Source organism: Bombina bombina, chromosome 10 (genome assembly GCF_027579735.1).
Source record: "Bombina bombina isolate aBomBom1 chromosome 10, aBomBom1.pri, whole genome shotgun sequence".
Taxonomy (NCBI): Eukaryota; Metazoa; Chordata; class Amphibia; order Anura; family Bombinatoridae; genus Bombina; species Bombina bombina.
In genome coordinates this window covers 11,296,815-11,317,806 of record NC_069508.1, presented here as the reverse complement: position 1 = coordinate 11,317,806, position 20,992 = coordinate 11,296,815, and the positions used below count along the sequence as shown (strand labels likewise).

General features: G+C 35.2%; 1 protein-coding gene across 3 annotated transcripts in view; it reads right to left on the bottom strand.

Annotated features, from left to right (window-relative positions):
- The window catches only part of NTNG1 (netrin G1), a 397,703-nt gene extending 379,593 nt beyond the window's left edge, over window positions 1-18,110 (bottom strand). For all 3 annotated transcript variants that reach the window (XM_053693779.1, XM_053693777.1, XM_053693778.1), the window contains exon 1: window positions 17,631-18,110. The gene's annotated coding sequence lies outside the window, so the exon portion shown is untranslated. The remainder of the gene's footprint in view (window positions 1-17,630) is intronic.
- Between the last annotated feature and the right edge of the window lie 2,882 nt (window positions 18,111-20,992).

Genomic DNA, 20,992 nt, shown 5'->3' with positions numbered 1-20,992 from the left:
ATTCATAGGATGTTGACAACCCAGCACCAGATGAGACTTATAACTCTTTAAAGTTTAATGGTGCCATCCATAGCAATACTAATCTAAGGAGGTTGTTCACCTTAGAGCATTAAGGGTAGAATGACATGCAGAGTAAAACTGTAAACACCTTGCACCATCCAAAGACATTTGGTAACCCTACTGGATACCAGGGATATATATCCATTGGACAACTCTGACAAATGCACCAAACCTTGGCATATCACAACTATCCTGACACCAACGAGGGGTGGGGGGAAGCCTGTTAAACACAAAGGTAATTGTCAATACTAGTATTCTAACACTAACCAGGCAACACTGGCACCACCAAGTACATCAATAGAATCCAAAAAAGACGGGCAACATTTAACCAACCTAAACAGACTTGGAAGTTGGAGTGGAAGCTGGAAATACCACCAAAATTATCCACAAATACAGAGAATGAGTACAAACAAAAAGGAAGTAAACTAATTAAAAAACTGATCACCCACCTGGCTCCAATAAGAAGAGACTAGTAGATGGCAAAAAACAATGAAGACCTGGCCAACCTGGCCACAAAGCAAAGAAAGACTAAGCACAAAACATATGGAGTTAACCTGTGTAATAACATAGCCCCAAAACTGGAAACAAAAAGGCGATTACCTTATGTGGTGCTGAAACGTATAGTAATGTAAGTAGCAGCCACCATTTTGTAAGCAATGAATTGCGCAGTGTCACTACCAACTATATGAGTTGATTGGACAGGGATTTGGTTCTCCCTTTTTTATGTAGGAAGTCAACGTAAAGTTTCATACTTTAACCGCTAAGGGCTAGATTATGGGCGCACAATAAATAACCAGCCATTACAAGTGGCTGATTATTGCTACCATGAGTTTGAGGTAGCAATTAGCGCTCAAAAAAGTAACCAGAGGTCAGACCTCTGGTTAATTTTTAAAATGTCCCCCAATTTCCCCCAAAATACAGTGCAGTGTGCCTTTTTGTAAATAAAAAAAATTAGCAGATTTTATTTTTTAAAACAAACTGAGCAAAGCAGTTTCTATGGGTTAAAGTTGGCGGGTGTGGGGAGTTCGACAAAAAAAAAACGCACTGAAAAAAGCCTTTACATAGTGGTCTATGGGGACTGTGTGTTCACTGTAAATACATATGTATATGCTTATATACATATATATTTATGTGTTACTATGTGTATATACATATATATTTATGTGTTACTATGTGTATATACATATATATTTATGTGTTACTATGTGTATATACATATATATTTATGTGTTATTATGTGTATATACATATATATTTATGTGTTACTATGTGTATATACATATATATTTATGTGTTACTATGTGTATATACATATATATTTATGTGTTACTATGTGTATATACATATATATTTATGTGTTACTATGTGTATATACATATATATTTATGTGTTACTATGTGTATATACATATATATTTATGTGTTATTATGTGTATATACAGATATATTTATGTGTTACTATGTGTATATACATATATATTTATGTGTTACTATGTGTATATACATATATATTTATGTGTTACTATGTGTATATACATATATATTTATGTGTTAGTATGTGTATATACATGTATATTTATGTGTTATTATGTGTATATACATATATATTTATGTGTTACTATGTGTATATACATATATATTTATGTGTTATTATGTGTATATACATATATATTTATCTGTTACTGTGTGTATATACATATATAGTTATCTGTTACTGTGTGTATATACATATATATTTATGTGTTACTATGTGTATATACATATATATTTATGTGTTACTATGTGTATATACATATATATTTATGTGTTACTGTGTGTATATACATATATATTTATGTGTTACTATGTGTATATACATATATATTTATGTGTTACTATGTGTATATACGTATATATTTATGTGTTACTATGTGTATATACATATATATTTATGTGTTAGTATGTGTATATACATATATATTTATGTTAGTATGTGTATATACATATATATTTATGCGTTATTATGTGTATATACATATATATTTATGTTAGTATGTGTATATACATATATATTTATGTGTTACTATGTGTATATACATATATATTTGTGTGTTAGTATGTGTATATACATATATATTTATGCGTTATTATGTGTATATACATATATATTTATGTTAGTATGTGTATATACATATATATTTATGTTAGTATGTGTATATACATATATATTTATGTTAGTATGTGTATATACATATATATTTATGTGTTAGTATGTGTATATACATATATATTTATGTGTTATTATGTGTATATACATATATATTTATGTGTTATTATGTGTATATACATATATATTTATGTGTTACTATGTGTATATACATATATATTTATGTTAGTATGTGTATATACATATATATTTATGTGTTACTATGTGTATATACATATATATTTATGTGTTACTATGTGTATATACATATATATTTATGTGTTATTATGTGTATATACATATATATTTATGTGTTACTATGTATATATACATATATATTTACGTGTTAGTATGTGTATATACATATATATTTATGTTAGTATGTGTATATACATATATATTTATGTTAGTATGTGTATATACATATATATTTATTTGTTAGTAGGTATATATACATATATATTTATGTGTTACTATGTATATACAAAAAGTCAAAGAGGAACCCTTAATACTGTAACAGCAATCCTGAAAGCAAATTAAAGTAAAGTAAGGTCCAATATGTGTGAGACCGTTGGTGTGTATAAGCAATGCAAAAGACGTTTGAGTAATCAATATTCCAGAAACAGTCACACGCAGCTGCACACAGCAGGCAACTGCAAGAAAGTCAATATGCTAACAGCTATTAGTGCACACTAGAACCATCGATATACTTCACTCACCAGTGTACCATGGAGTGGGGGTTCTTCCGGCAGTCTCAATGCCTATTCCTCTGAAGGGGCTCCATAAAGGAAATATCTCACTCTGTGGAAAGAAAGAAAGAAACACCAGGACGAAGCGGTGAACTTCTCACCCGCCTCAACTTATCCCAGCCAATGTCCTCCTGAGTCTTGAATTTACTCCTCCCCTCTACTCCGCTCCGTAACACTGTGAGACTTGGGGGTGCTTCTGCTAGCCGCTAGCTGAGAATTGCTAAATACAAACGATCATCACACATGCTCCAAAAAACCCATAAACAGCATAGGTGCAGCCGGTTTACTGGAAGGTAGAAATGTTCAAAGAAAAACGATCCCAGCTGCATTAAAAAGATCCTTTATTAATACTTGGTTAAAACTGGTGATACACAGCAAACAGAGTGGAAGGTGCTGAGGGCGCAGCACTGTACGGCTTACATGTTTCGGAAATGATCCGTAGTCATAGCCTACAGTGTTGAGCCCCACACCTGTTTAAAACAGATTCAAACAAATGTGATTCGCTAAAAATAAAACACGCCCTCAGACTAAACCTGAACACACCTGTTGATTACATTGTATGTCTCTACGTGACGTGCACGGTGACGTGCACGGTGAAGGTTATAGAAGGGAATAGATGGGTCTAGTGAGGGAGAATCACTCAGTATTACAACACCCACAATGCCTAATACCACCCAGACTAATGTTTATACCTTAACGCAGGCCCCACACATTGATATCTTGCCTACAGGCAATAGGGATGGTGGTATAGTCCAGGGAGTGAACACAACACGAGGTGTCTATCTAGAATCAGTCCCTGCTATGCATGCACAAAACCAGGCTGACCCCTACACCCTGAACCAGGTTTTTCCCCAGGAACGGGATGCACCCAAGGGGGGAGGGAGACGGACCACTCAACCTGGCACACATTACAATCAGGGTCAGGACAGGTACCAACTCAGGGAGCCCAGGCCACTAACTCGTTACAAATAGAGGACATAAGGATAGTGGGGAATGTTGTGAATTTGTCCACACAAATTCTTAATGAAGCACAATACAAAGTGCTTAACAGAGGTTTAAACTTTGCACCATCTAATGACTTTGACCTTTTTAAAACAATTCTTGATGTCAATAAACTTGTACGGAATTTAACATTAAAAAAACATTTTTCTAATGATGGTAATAATGAATTATCATTGATTCAGACTCAAACTTTGACCCAGGTTGGCGATACTAGTCTGGAGAACCATGACTTTAAACACATATGTGATGTGGTCTCGCTTCAACAGCTCCAGTTTGACACACCTGGAGCGACTGAGGGAGCTAACAGGGGTCCCAGTTTCAGAAAGAGATCCAAATTCTATCCAATCCATAACAGAGGCAATGTTATAGAAACTTTCTATAATAGAGTAGAGAGAGATCTCTTGACTCTGAAAAATAATCAACCCAAACACTCATTTAATCTATCTCTCTCTGAAAAAGAAGCGATGGTGACATTGAGAGATAACAGCTCCCTTGTCATTAGAAATTCTGACAAAGGTGGCATGGTAGTGGTGATGGATAGGGAACACTATATCCAGGAGGGCCTGAGACAATTACAAAAAGAGACGGATTACTTTGTCTTAAGTAGGGATCCTACCTTTGAGTTCCAGAAGGAACTTAAACAGCTTCTTGATGATGGTGTTGAATTGGGTATTCTGGATAAGACCACTTCAGAATTTTTGTCAGTGGACTTCCCCAAGACCCCATATTTCCACCACCTACCTAAGACCCACAAAACCCTAATTAACGTTCAGGGGCGACCAATCGTGAGTGGGATTGATTCCCTCTTAGGCAATCTCTCAGAATGGTTAGACTCAATTCTTCAACCAATTGTAATGTCTCTCCACTCATATGTGAAAGACACAAAACACATTCTGAATTTGATTGAGAGGATTGAATGGACTGAAGGGTCCAAATGGCTTACTGTCGATGCTGTTTCACTATATTCTAGTATCCCGCATCAAGTAGGAATACAAGCCATAGCGTTTTTCCTTGAACAGGAGTTGAAGTACAGTGATATTTTCACTGAGTACATCCTAAGAGTCACCACTTTTTTACTTACACACAATTTCTTTAAGTTTGAGGAAGTCTACTATCTCCAAAGATGTGGTACCGCCATGGGAGCAAAATTTGCTCCGTCATTTGCCAATTTATTTCTTGGGTGGTGGGAATTTTACCACATCTTTGGAGATAGTAATCCCTATAAGGATTGTATCTCCTTTTATAGGAGGTACATTGATGACCTCCTTTTTGTGTGGACTGGTGACCAAACTAGTATTCCCAAGTTCATGGATTATCTCAACTCTAATGAGATTGGCCTTAAGTTCACTTTTGAACTTAGTGACAGGTCTATTAACTATCTAGACCTTACATTGGAGGCCACCTCTATGGGCACAGTGAAATCTACGATTTATAGGAAGCCCATTTCGGGCAACTCCCTACTTTTGGGTACCAGCTGCCATCCGAAACATGTTCCCTTTGCCATAGCAAAAGGTGAATACACCAGGCTTAAGAGAAATTGTACTTTGCACACTGATTTTCTAAATGAATCTAGGGCCCTTGAAAGGAGACTAAGGGATAGAAACTATCCCCCTAAGGCCATTAAAAAAGCTAGGGAACAGGTTCTAACCATTCCCAGGGAGAAACTTTTGGGAACCAAACAGCGCACAAGACAAGTCAGACAGGGAGTAACTTTTGTTACTACACACAGTGTCCAATATCCCCAGGTATGTGATATTGTTCGCAAACATTTTCCATTGCTGTTGGCAGAGGATAAATTGGTGGAAACTGTGAAAACTGGATTGAGATGTGCTTATAGAAAGAGCCCTACGTTAGGCTCGATCCTTTCACCTACACTACTTAAGTCTGATAAACCCAAACAAAGCTCCTGGTTACAACATACTGGCATGTACAAGTGTGGGCATCGGAAGTGCAAACCCTGTGAGTTTGTGAACATCACAAAGGAGTTAACTAGTGAGAAAACAAAAAAACAATATCTGATCAGATCTTGCATGAATTGCAAGACGGAGTCAGTGGTCTATTTGATTGAGTGCACTTTGTGCAGGATCCAGTATATAGGACTCACCTCTCGTGACCTAAATACTAGGATAAGAGAACATTTGTCTTCATTCAATACGAAAAGAGCATCAACCCCTATAGTTCAACACTTTGGGGTCTTTCATGATAATAATCTTCAGGGTTTTACCTGGTGTGCGATTGAAAAGGTGAATAGACCTCCTAGAGGAGGAGATGTTGACACACTTCTCGCCAGACGTGAAGCTTTCTGGATTTTCACAATGGGCACCAGGGTGCCATATGGATTAAATTCCAGATATGATGTCTTAAATCTCTGGGAGTGATTACCACTTTCGGAGAGATAAATGCAGAGTACACTATACTATATTTTATATAGTTCTCATTGTTACATTTCTCCTTTAATGATCTAAACAAGGTTTTAGCCTTCCACCTCCTAGTTACCCCATGTAGTTTCATTATTACCATCATTATAATCTTTTACAACTACCTCCTCCAGATACAATACCCCTTATACCTGGTTTAGGACACTCATGTATTCACACTTCCACAATCTTCCACTTGATTACCATTTAATTATTTTTTTATATTTATTTATTTGTATTTATTTCTAATTTAATTTTGTTGTTATTCATTCATCTATTCTAAGCTCTATTTGGTTTCCAGTCAGGATTTTGCTTTTTCACTCTTGGTATAAATTCTACATTGATAAGGTTTTATATGGTACACATATTACTTACCTTGGGATTATACACCAAATATAAGGTTTAACTAGATTGAAGGTTTTTTTACCTTGTTCCTTACACTTATAATATAAGTAAGCTATACCTAGCAAGGGCGGCTTAATAGCTAATCAAGCCCAGGTCTTACATTATGGTAATAAGGAACTATATATTAAAGTTACAACACAAGGTAATGTAATCCCATTTTGAACAAAGTGGATGTATGTGGAAAACACATGTTAAGTTTACTCCCCCCTTTTATTATCATCATTTTATTATCATCATTTTTTATTATCATTATTTTTTTATTATGGTTTAATTATTAATTGTTTACATTATTTACAGTGTGTATTATAATGCTTCAGCATTCAGTTTACTGAAATTTATCCATATTCGTGTACAGCCATTCGAGGATACTGCCCCTTTAATTGAATAGTGCAGGAATTTGCCTCCTTTACATTTTAACATAGGTGTTCTACAAATTGCGCCCTATTTAGCATTTAGGTTACAGAGGTTCATTCATATATGTGTATCACCACTAAGGACACTGCCCCTTTAATTAGATGAGCGCAGTATTTTGCTACTCTTAACATTTCAACACAGGTGTTTTATAATTGCCCCCCATTTTGTATGCGGACCCAGAGTGGGTCAATATACATTTATGTTGCAAATTAATGCTTTTGTCTGTTTGGTAAACTTTTACATAGTATTTGAAAATTATACACACTGCATCTTCTATTCCCTTCTATAACCTTCACCGTGCACGTCACGTAGAGACATACAATGTAATCAACAGGTGTGTTCAGGTTTAGTCTGAGGGCGTGTTTTATTTTTAGCGAATCACATTTGTTTGAATCTGTTTTAAACAGGTGTGGGGCTCAACACTGTAGGCTATGACTACGGATCATTTCCGAAACATGTAAGCCGTACAGTGCTGCGCCCTCAGCACCTTCCACTCTGTTTGCTGTGTATCACCAGTTTTAACCAAGTATTAATAAAGGATCTTTTTAATGCAGCTGGGATCGTTTTTCTTTGAACATTACTATGTATATATACATATATATTTATGTGTTAGTATGTGTATATACATATATATTTATGTGTTACTATGTATATATACATATATATTTATGTGTTACTATGTGTATATACATATGTATTTATGTGTTAGTATGTGTATATACAGATATATGTATGTGTTACTATGTATATATACATATATATTTATGTGTTAGTATGTGTATATACATATATATTTATGTGTTACTATGTATATATACATATATATTTATGTGTTAGTATGTGTATATACATATATATTTATGTTAGTATGTGTATATACATATATATTTATGTTAGTATGTGTATATACATATATATTTATGTTAGTATGTGTATATACATATATATTTATGTGTTAGTAGGTATATATACATATATATTTATGTGTTACTATGTGTATATACCTATATATTTATGTGTTAGTATGTGTATATACATATATATTTATGTGTTACTATGTGTATATACCTATATATTTATGTGTTAGTATGTGTATATACCTATATATTTATGTGTTACTATGTGTATATACATATATATTTATGTGTTAGTATGTGTATATACATATATATTTATGTGTTACTATGTGTATATACATATATATTTATGTGTTAGTATGTGTATATACATATATATTTATGTGTTACTATGTGTATATACATATATATTTATGTGTTACTATGTGTATATACATATATATTTATGTGTTAGTATGTGTATATACATATATATTTATGTGTTACTATGTGTATATACATATATATTTATGTTAGTATGTGTATATACATATATATTTATGTGTTACTATGTGTATATACATATATATTTATGTTAGTATGTGTATATACATATATATTTATGTGTTACTATGTGTATATACATATATATTTATGTGTTAGTATGTGTATATACATATATATTTATGTGTTACTATGTGTATATACATATATATTTATGTTAGTATGTGTATATACATATATATTTATGTGTTAGTAGATATATACATATATATTTATGTGTTACTATGTGTATATAGATATATATTTAATTTTTGTTTTAACCCATAAAGAGCCACCTCCTGAGAGAAATCTCACTTTGAAAAATGCCACTTTCTACAGTTTTTTGTATGCACAAGAACTTGTGCCCAGTCCAACAAGCTTGGGACTTGAGACTACAGGAATTATGAGCACTCAGGCCGGTTTATTCAATACATGAATTTACAAAATCTGTACTTTTGTTCTTTTACAATAAATGACCATATTTCCAGTTTAAGAATCAGATATATTCGTCATCTATATATCCCTCAAGCACCCCCCTATAGTCTGTCCTGTAGCAGTAGGAGACATGAAATCTCACTCACTTTATACGCACCCGATAAAGTATGTATATCTCTAATGTTAATTTATTAACTTACACACAGTACTATATGTGTACATACAGTTATATAAAATAAACAAATTACAAAGATTGCTGTATTTTATTGGATTTTTTTCTGCAAATAATTTACCATGACGTTTTGAAGCATCGCTGATATCAGCCTGAAACAACACTACCATGGAATACCACTTTGACCGTTCTCACTCAGACCAGGAAGTGAAATCCTGTTAATGCTTATACCACTGTGGCAGTAAAACAGCAGAATGTATGAGTGTGTGCTGGGGATAACAATGATTCAAAATCTTTTAAAGGGACACTGAACCCATTTTTTTTCTTTCATGACTCAGAGCAGCAATTGTAAGCAACTTTCTAATTTACTTCTATTATCAAATTTTCTTCATTCTCTGGGTATCTTTATTTGGAAAGCAAGAATGTAAGTTTAGAAGCTGGCCTATTTTTGGCTCACAACCTGGGTTGCCTTTGCTAATTGGACAGCACCAATAAAGAAGTGCTGTCCAGTGTCTGAACCAAAAATTGTCTGGCTCCTTAGCTTAGATGCCTTCTTTTTCAAATAAAGATAGCAAGAGAACAAAGAAAAATTGATAATAAGAGTAAATTAAAAAGTTGCATGCTCTATCTGAATCTTGAAAACATTTTTGGGGTTTAGTGTCCCTTTAATTGCTGTAAAATATTTCAAAATTATTTGCAAAGTAATTAAAAGGGACATTATATAATTTTTGATGCAGGTCATACAATTGTTGCTGATGTTTTGATCAGAGGATCATGTTAAAAAAGTAAAATATATAAATGTAGATTTTAACTGCAAATAAGAACAAGTCTGCCTCTGTAAAGTGTAATATAAAAGATAATCATGCTCAGTGTCATTCAGAAATATCTATCCATTTTTACTTTCACACCTTTAATGCCCGGAGAAAGAGGACAATGTCATCTTGTAAACGTAGAAGCGCACGCATGTTCCTATTTACGTGTTGCTTGTGTATGACGTTAAGTAGCGTGCCTACCCAGAGCCTTTCCCCTATATTCAACCATATCTGTCTGATTGGTTCATAAATCCAGAGCAAACAAGGGGAGTGGAAATTTGTAAGCAAAAATCCAAGAGTGAAGAGATACATTTTAATTCATTTTAAATGCAAATAGGACTTATATATTGTGATTGATACATGTAATATATTTATATTTCCTCTGGTGTGTCCCTTAAAGGGACACTGAACCCAATTTTTTTCTTTTATGATTCAGATAGAGCATGCAATTTTAAGCAACTTTCATATTTACTTCTATTATCAAATGTTCTTCATTCTCTTGGTATCTTTATTTGAAAAGCAAGAATGTAAGTTTAGATGCCAGCCCATTCTTTGTGAACAACCTGGGTTGTCCTTGCTGATTGGACAGAACCAATAAACAAGTGCTGTCCAGGGTCCTAAACCAAAAATTGCCTGGCTCCTTAGCTAAGATGCCTTCTTTTTCAAATAAAGATAGCAAGAGAATGAAGAAAAATTGATAATTGAAGTAAATTAGAAAGTTGCTTAAAATTGCATGCTCTATCTGAATCATGAAAAAAAATGTGGGTTTAGTGTCCCTTTAAAATACAGAGAGAAAAAAAAGAATTAAAAAGAAATAAATTATCTACTTAAAAGCAAATGGACGTCTGTATTTATCACACACAAGGGCTTATATATCTATAATTGACTTAGAAACAAGGCTGCAGATATATTTATAGAGGACCAATATGGTAATAACAGTCAAACTGAAAAAGGTCTTTTTCCTGAGATAACATCTGTCACCAGCTGAGACTTTTGCACAAAAATCAGCGTGAAGATAAATTAACATGTCACCACACCTTCTGGTACATGATGGAAAAAAATCCCAAATATTCCTGTATCTCATTCTCCTACTAAATACTTAATTTTCACATTTAATTAGATTTTTTTAAAGCTTTTAAAACATAACCAAATAATAGAATTTGTTTTAAGAAAAGTATTTTTAAAATTAAATGTCAGAAAAAAAATAAAATGCTTATTAAATACAATGCATTCAATAAAAGTTAATTTTATTAATAAAATAAAAGATTAAGATAAAGATTAAGATTTTTTAAATAATTCTTTAGGATAATTTTTTTGGATGAGCTTAGTTTTGCAATAACCGGTAATGTGAATCAGAAGATTTTAGGTTGATCAAGATAAAAGCTTTCATGAAATTAAGGTATTACAATAAATGCAACATCTGCTTGCCCTTCTTGCATAATTGCCGAATAAGAGGGATTGTTATCTGAGAATTAGAAAAGATTCAGATTACACCAATATTTCATATATAAAATGGGAATTATTGCCTATAAGGTTGCCTGAGCCGTTTCACTATAAAATATGAGATGATAAAAATTGTGGAAATTACTCATAATAAAAGAAAGTACAATTTACAGACACTTAAACTATTTTTACTATAGCAAGAGGGATTAATCGCATTTCTTGTGTAATATCTTTATGCAGCATTAGTCATAATGTTAGTTTAAAGAGCTGCATTAAAATTGGAATTAAATTGCATGTTTTTGTAAAATAATTATCTTCTCTAAAAAAATAAAAGGCTGCCAAAACTGAATGATTTTTCAAATCATCCAGAGAATTGTTTTTTTTCTCTCCTCTTTTTATTTAGTGAATTGAATCACTTAACACACATTAACTATAAGAGTCATGTTTCTTATGATAAAAATAAAATGAGAAAATACTTTGCATTATAAGAATGAAATACTAGCTTTACAACACAAGTTGATATCATTGGTTACTCTACAAGGGGGTTAAATATTTTGACCCATTTATATTCAATAAAAATACTATCTGCAGTCAGGAAAAATGTTTTTATTATTAATTCTCTTAGAAAACTAATATGAATTAGAGAGAAAAAAAATGAAATAAATGTATCATATTAGGTGAATTGTGGTTTAACAATTATATTTGCATAATTTGTGTCTATGTATCTTTATTTGCATAGCATTTTCAGATTCAAAAATACAAAGCGTACAGGGCACGGCATTATGTGGTGGATATAAAACTCTTGCTCTGAAAAACTTGCATTTTTATTTTTGTAAAGTAAAAGCTTATTACCAGGTAGCTAATGAACTGCTTAGCTGAAGTAGGCCACTTTCTTGTGCAATTTTTGATTGGAAAAAATATTTAAGCTAATAATGTGCAGTATTAGGACTACAAAATTTTACAGAATGAGAAAGCTGGTAATAAAGTGACATCTTATTGTACTTATGTTCATTCTTCTCTGTATTTTATTGTTATTTAAGTTAATTTTATCACTTATATACGTATTTCATATGATATCATAACGTCAAGCCGAGTAACAAATTACATTTGATACTAAGCTTCAAGATAACAGCCAACTACCGGGGTATGTAATATATTATTTAAGTACAGAGATGACACTTTTTCACTCTGCGTAATTTCTCTAGTTATATCGATGATGTTAAGACAATTTTGTGCACATGCTTTCCTATATTAAATCCAAAGTCGCAGAGCCAGAAAACATTATTGCAAAATGATAACGCAGATGATAAATGATATTAGTTTAGGCCTTTGCAAGTTCTGCACAGCATTGGTTTATCCGGTGCAGAATATAGTTAACCTATTGACTGCCACTGATACCTGCCGTACAAAGCATAGAAGCTATCTCCGATAATGGATGAGTTCAAATTTGACTTGCCTAGAACAGATGTTAAAGTTTTTAGTCTGAAAGTGTTGGGGAATCTCTAAAAACCAATTTACAAAACCGTACAGTCAAATTATTTATTTATCCAAAGCTGATGTTTGATAAAAAGTATCTGATAGCTCCAAACACAACTATTAAATTGATATCACCAATAATGTCAGACACAGAAAAATAAAATTGGGGAGAGACAGAAAAACACATGCACTAAAGGTAAAAATGTATAAAGACATGTGACAAATTCTACACATTAGGGATCTACTGCTTGAAGAGCTTTATATCTAGGTTTTGTATATTTTTTTTAGATTGTGGTACATATACAATATCTACATACAGAATTCCCAGACTTGCTCTCAAATAAATGTGCACCTGACTGTTCAGTCTCTGCCTGGCCCTTACATTTGATGTGTTTGTCAACTGTCATGTGTTTAAATAGGATTTATTTTATGTTTTAAAAACTACACATTTAATTAATTATAAGTCTTTTATTGTGATAAAATTGTTAAAACTAAACGTCTGTTCTCAGGGGTACAAAAAGTTAAACTATAAAGCTAAATATTACGGGTATATGGATACAGATAGGACCAATTTTTGCCTTTATTTTAATATACTGTCTCCCTCCCTAGACATGTAATAAGGCACTACCTTACAGACTCAGAAACACTGGCAACATTATGGTTTGCAAGTGCCACAGTAATGATGTGGGTACCTGGAATTATAAGTATTTGTACTACATATGATGGGCAGATACAACATTTATTTAGCAATCACTACAAAGGGTATAATGCAATACCAAAGATTATATCGCAAGCAAACCCAGAAGATGTGTTTCCATTGAAGGTGCTGGCTCACGGCTGACAACCTACGGCTTGGAATAATTTGTGCATTTTTAGTGTTGTGTGAATGAGATCATTGTTACTAAATATTCTCAGGAATTCTCACCATTAACTTTACAGTATGAGATTAATTTCCATTTGTACCTGTTACAGCGTGAGACGCTTACGGCAAATGGAATTTATTATATTTACCTGTAATTAAAAAGAAATTCAATTTTTATAAAAATGCGTTTATTGCAGATACAAAAAACAAACAACAACAGTAAAAATACACCAGGGTCACACCAAATGGAAATCACAATCCTTATATATATGTCAAATAACTAAATGAATCAAAGAAGCTGATTCACTGAAAAATGAATTATCTGTCCAAATGTTAGAGAACCACCTACAGTTCTGAACCTGTCCTTACCATGTCCAACCCTCATACAGGGTGCCCTGAGATACAAAGTATCTGTCCCTAGATTGCTTGGTCCTTTCCATACCACACACACCCTGACCCTGAGCAATGCCCCATACCCATACCACACAGACCCTGCCCTTGGGCAATGCCCCATACCACACACACCCTGACCCTGGGAAATGCCACACACCCATGACACACAAGCCCTGCACTTGGGCAATGCCACATACCCATACCACACAGACCCTGCCCCTGGGCAATGCCCCATACAACACAGACCCTACCCCTGGGCAATGCCCCATACCCATACCACACAGACCCTGCCCCTGGGCAATGCCCCATACCCTTACCACACAGACCCTGCCCCTGGACAATGCCCCATACACATACTACACAGACCCTTTCCTTGGGCAATGCCTCATACCCATGGTCATAGACTATAATTTTAAAATGCTGGGGTATAAGGCATGTACAGTTTGAGCATTAAGTGCCTGTATATTCATTTTACCCACAACTGTCAGTGAATTGGTTTAACATACACTTTGCTAGCATTCAGTGTATTAGTGTAACACACAGTGCTAACAGTAATTGTAGTGATGTAACACACACAGTGCCATCAGCCAGTGTGCTAGTTTAACACACACAGTTCTAGCTATCAGTGTAATAGTGTAACACACACATGGTGCTAGCAGTCAGTGCATTAGTGTAACACACACATGGTGCTAGCAGTTAGTATATTAGTGTAACACACTCATGGCGCTAGGAGTTAGTATATTAGTGTAACACACTCATGGTGCTAGCAGTCAGTGCATTAGTGTAACACACACATGGTGCTAGCAGTTAATATATTAGTGTAACACACTCATGGTGCTAGCAGTCAGTGCATTAGTGTAACACACACATGGTGCTAGCAGTTAGTATATTAGTGTAACACACTCATGGTGCTAGGAGTTAGTATATTAGTGTAACACACACATGGTGCTGGCAGTCAGTGCATTAGTGTAACACACTCATGGTGCTAGCAGTCAGTGCATTAGTGTAACACACACATGGTGCTAGCAGTTAGTATATTAGTGTAACACACTCATGGTGCTAGGAGTTAGTATATTAGTGTAACACACACATGGTGCTGGCAGTCAGTGCATTAGTGTAACACACTCATGGTGTTAGCAGTCAGTGCATTAGTGTAACACACACACACATGGTGCTAGCAGTTAGTATATTAGTGTAACACACACATGGTGCTAGCAGTCAGTGCAATAATGTAACACACTCATGGTGCTAGCAGTCAGTGCATTAGTGTAACACACACATGGTGCTAGCAGTCAGTGCATTAGTGTAACACACTCATGGTGCTAGCAGTCAGTGCATTAGTGTAACACACTCATGGTGCTAGCAGTCAGTGCATTAGTGTAACACACACACACATGGTGCTAGCAGTTAGTATATTAGTGTAACACACTCATGGCGCTAGGAGTTAGTATATTAGTGTAACACACACATGGTGCTAGCAGTCAGTGCAATAATGTAACACACACATGGTGCTAGCAGTCAGTGCATTAGTGTAACACACACATGGTGCTAGCAGTCAGTGCAATAATGTAACACACACATGGTGCTAGCAGTCAGTGCATTAGTGTAACACACACATGGTGCTAGCAGTCAGTGCAATAATGTAACACACACATGGTGCTAGCAGTCAGTGCATTAGTGTAACACACACATGGTGCTAGCAGTCAGTGCATTAGTGTAAAAGGCACATACATTGCTAGCAGTCAGTGCATTAGTGTAACACACACACACGGTTCTATCAGTCAGTGCATTAGTGTAGCACAAACTCAGTATTACATCAATGTATCCATACTTTATCTATCTACATCCATACATTATTTATTTATACAGTATATATATATATGGTATTTATTTATAAAGTATTTATGTATACATTATTTATTTATTCAGTATCTACATATACATCACATATCCATGCAGTATCTATCTATGCAGTATCTATCATTCTAGTATATATCTACCTATACATCATCTATCAATACAGTATCTATCTATCTAGATATTTCTGGAGTAGAATACAGTGGCTGTTGTTCTGCTGTCAGTATAAGAGGATGAACAATATCAGAAAACTGGGTGAATGCTGAACTCTATCAGCTGTGCAACCATTGCTTATAAATATAAGATTTTCTTGTTGTTGGCTTTTTACCTTCCTCCCTTGCCCCCAATTAACAGAAGGGCACGCACTAATGCCAGTGATAGCACTCAGTACCACCTTTGCCCTCAGCCCACACTGGCTTTGTAAAGCCACTAGGGGGCACTGTCTCTCTCTGTCTATAGTATTCTATGGGATTGGCATTGCCCAGGCGAGACAAACTGGCACAGCTGGGGAATGTATGAAGTACCAGATAAACACACAAATATATATATATATATATATATATATATATATATATATATATATATATATATATATATATATATCATAAGAGAACAAGGAATAGTTTCTTCTTGAACTTGTCAGTAATTATCATATGAGTCAGAACCTCTATCTGTCATCTAGTTACACGCAAGTCATCTGCCAGCTCACATGTATATAGTCATCTGATATATTTTATTAATCTCTATCTAGATGCATCTGTTACTCTGTATACTTTTATCACACACAGTATAATAAACAAAATCGTATATTAACTTATATTTCCTGCTCATCATATTAAATGTAAGACCACAGGACAGGCAGTTATAGAAGTAATTATTTAAAAAGTACCAATTAGATTTCCATAATACAACTGCCACACAGATAAATCAATCTACTGTATTATTTATAGATGCATCTATATCTAACTATACATTATTAAAGTAAACAGTTGTATCTACAGTATATACATTGTCTTTATTTGTAAATACTGTACACTTTATAATTTGTATCTATTTATACCCTTGTGATAAATATGTATTATTATTTATGTTTGTATCTATTTATACCCTTGTGATAAATATGTATTATTATTTATGTTTGTATCTATTTATACCCTTGTGATAAATATGTATTATTATTTATGTTTGTTATATTCTGCCTGTGCTTGTATAAGGTTAGGTATATGTGCCCCTATGCATCAGTGCCATCTCCCTGCCATGTCCGTACCTATACAGATATAATCTATATAATATAGGGGTCTTCACAGTCACCTCCTCACAGCTCCTGCTTGTAGCAGATCAGAAGAAAGTGTTTCAAAGCCAAGATGTGCTGAGCAGCAGACACGGGACCTGTTCAAAGTGTGACATCCCCAAAGCTCATTGTGACACAAAAGAAGGAACAATTAGATCTGTGCCCCCTTCCTTCTGCACCCCTGAGGGCATCACCTGTGTGTGAGGTGCAGCCTGTGCGGGGACATTTCAGCAATAAAAGACATGCAAATTAGCAATGAGACATTCACTACCTACTTACTGAAGCAGCTTTGTATCCTAATTAGAGAGAGGTCCCTGTGTGAGGCTCATAATCCTTTTAGTGGTGCTCATTAGTTTCAAATCCAGGTTGGTATCAGATCCTCTTGTAGGAAAGAAATCAGCCCCCTCCCACACTGGGACCAGTACGCACAGGGTGGTGTAACTGGGAACACCTGGCAGCTCCCACATCAGATCCTGTATACAGAGAGGCTGGCACAGGTGCACACTAAATCCTGAAGTCATGAAAAGCAGTAAAAACGACCCCCAGCTGGGGCAGATCTGCTCCTTGCCTTGAGGATAGATGTGCAGTGGGTCCGGGACTGGGGGGCACCTCAGCTCCTGTTCTCATGGTACTTAAGTGGGAGCCTGGGTGAGGGGATCAATCACTGCCATTGGCTGGCATGCTCTGCCAGTGGTCAGCAAGCAGGGTACCGGGCACACAGGAGGAGCAGCACACACTCCTGCTGCTGCTGCTGCTGGAGCTCAGATTGCTAAATGCCAGCAAACAGGAGATTGCAAACCTTATAGTACTAAGCAGGATTCCTGAGCGGTCCTAGAGCCTTCAGCTCCTTGCGCTGATTGCTCTGCATTATTGATTGCAAGCTCTGAAGCTCTCCAAGGGAAGAGACCAGCTGTCAGCAAGGTGGGGGCATCATTTCCTCTTTAGCAGAGTCATGATAATTTTATTCTGGAGGAGAGTAATGTTAAAAGCAAAATGAAATATTCAGGTGTCCCCCTATACTAAAATGATTGACAATGAGCAAAAGTTGTCATTTTGTGATGATTTATGCAAGCATGTGATATATGTATGTGTGCATGTGCATGTGCTGTGTGTATGTATATATGCATGTGATGTATGTGTGCATGTGTTGTATGTGTGCATGTGATGTATGTGTGCATGTGATGTATGTATGCATGTGCTGTGTGTATGTATGTGTGCATGTGATGTATGTATGTGTGCATGTGATGTGTGTATGTATGTATGCACGTGATGTATGTATGTGTGCATGTGATGTATGTATGTGATGTATGTATGTGTGCATGTGATGTGTGTATGTATGTATGCATGTGATGTATGTGTGCATGTTATGTATGTGTGCATGTGATGTATGTGTGCATGTGATGTATGTATGCATGTGCTGTGTGTATGTATGTGTGCATGTGATGTATGTGTGCATGTGATGTATGTGTGCATGTGATTTATGTGTGCATGTGATTTATGTGTGCATGTGATGTATGTATGCATGTGATGTATGTATGCATGTGATATATGTGTGCATGTGATGTATGTGTGCATGTGATGTATGTGTGCATGTTATGTTTGTATGTATGTGATGTATGTATGCATGTGATGTATCTGTGCATGTTATGTATCTGTGCATGTTATGTATGTGTGCATGTGATGTATGTATGCATGTGCTGTGTGTATGTATGTGTGCATGTGATCTATGTGTGCATGTGATGTGTGTATGTATGTATGTATGTATGTGATGTATGTGTGCATATTATGTATGTGTGCATGTTATGTATGTATGCATGTGATGTATGTGTGCATGTGATGTATATATGCATGTGATGTATGTGTGCATGTGATGTATGTGTGCATGTGATGTATGTATGCATGTGATGTAGGTATGCATGTGCTATATGTGTGCATGTTATGTATGTATGCATGTGATGTATGTGTGCATGTTATGTATGTATGCATGTGATGTATGTGTGCATGTGATGTATATATGCATGTGATGTATGTGTGCATGTGATGTATGTGTGCATGTGATGTATGTATGCATGTGATGCATGTATGCATGTGATGTAGGTATGCATGTGCTATATGTGTGCATGTTATGTATGTATGCATGTGATGTATGTGATCATGTGATGTATGTGTGCATGTTATGTATGTATGCATGTGATGTATGTGTGCATGTGATGTATGTGTTCATGTGATGTATGTATGCATGTGATGTATGTGTGCATGTGATGTATGTGTGCATGTGATGTATGTATGCATGTGATGTATGTGTGCATGTGATGTATGTGTGCATGTGATGTATGTATGCATGTGCTGTGTATATGTATGTGTGCATGTGATGTGTGTATGTGTGCATGTTATGTATGTATGCATGTGATGTATGTGTGCATGTGATGTATGTGTGCATGTGATGTATGTATGCATGTGATGTATGTGTGCATGTGATGTATGTATGAATGTGCTGTATGTGTATATGTAATGTATGTGTGCATGTGATGTATTTGTGCATGTGATGTATGTATGCATGTGATGTATGTGCGCATGTGATGTATGTATGCATGTGCTGTATGTGTGTATGTATGCATGTGCTTTATGTGTGCATGTGCTTTATATGTCTTTATATTCTATGGGATTGGCATTGCCCAGGAGAGACAAACTGGCACAGCTGGGGAAGGTATGAAGGTATGTTCTTTATGTGTGCATGAACTATATTTGTTTATGTGCTGTATATGTGCATGAATTTTACTTGTGCATGTCCTGTATGCGTGCATGAACTAAATATGTGCATGTGTTGTATGCGTGCATGAACTAAATATGTGCATCTGCTATTTATGTGCTAAATTAGTGCCTATACTGTATGTGTGCATGTGTTACACCTGTCTATAAGCTGTATGTGTGCCTATACTGTATGTGTGCATGTGTTACACATGTGTATAATCTGTATGTGTGCCTATACTGTATGTGTGCATGTGTTACACCTGTCTATAAGCTGTATGTGTGCCTATACTGTATGTGTGCATGTGTTACACCTGTCTATAAGCTGTATGTGTGCCTATACTGTATGTGTGCATGTGTTACAGCTGTCTATAAGCTGTATGTGTGCCTATACTGTATGTGTGCATGTGTTACATCTGTGTATAAGCTGTATGTGTGCCTATACTGTATGTGTGCATGTGTCACACCTGTGTATAAGCTGCATGTGTGCCTATACTGCATGTGTGCATGTGTTTCACCTGTGTATAAGCTGTATGTGTGCCTTTACTGTATGTGTGCATGTGTTACACCTGTGTATAAGCTGTATGTGTGCCTATACTGTATGTGTGCACGAGTTACACCTGTCTATAAGCTGTATGTGTAACTATACTGTATGTGTGTATGTGTTACACCTGTGTATAAGCTGTGTGTGTGCCTTTACTGTATGTGTGCATGTGTTACACCTGTCTATAAGCTGTATGTGTGCCTATACTGTATGTGTGCATGTGTTACACCTGTGTATCAGCTGTATGAGTGCATGTACTGTATGTGTGCATGTGTTATACCTGTGTATAAGCTGTATGTGTGCCTATACAGTTTGTGTGCATGTGTTACACCTGTGTATGAGCTGTATG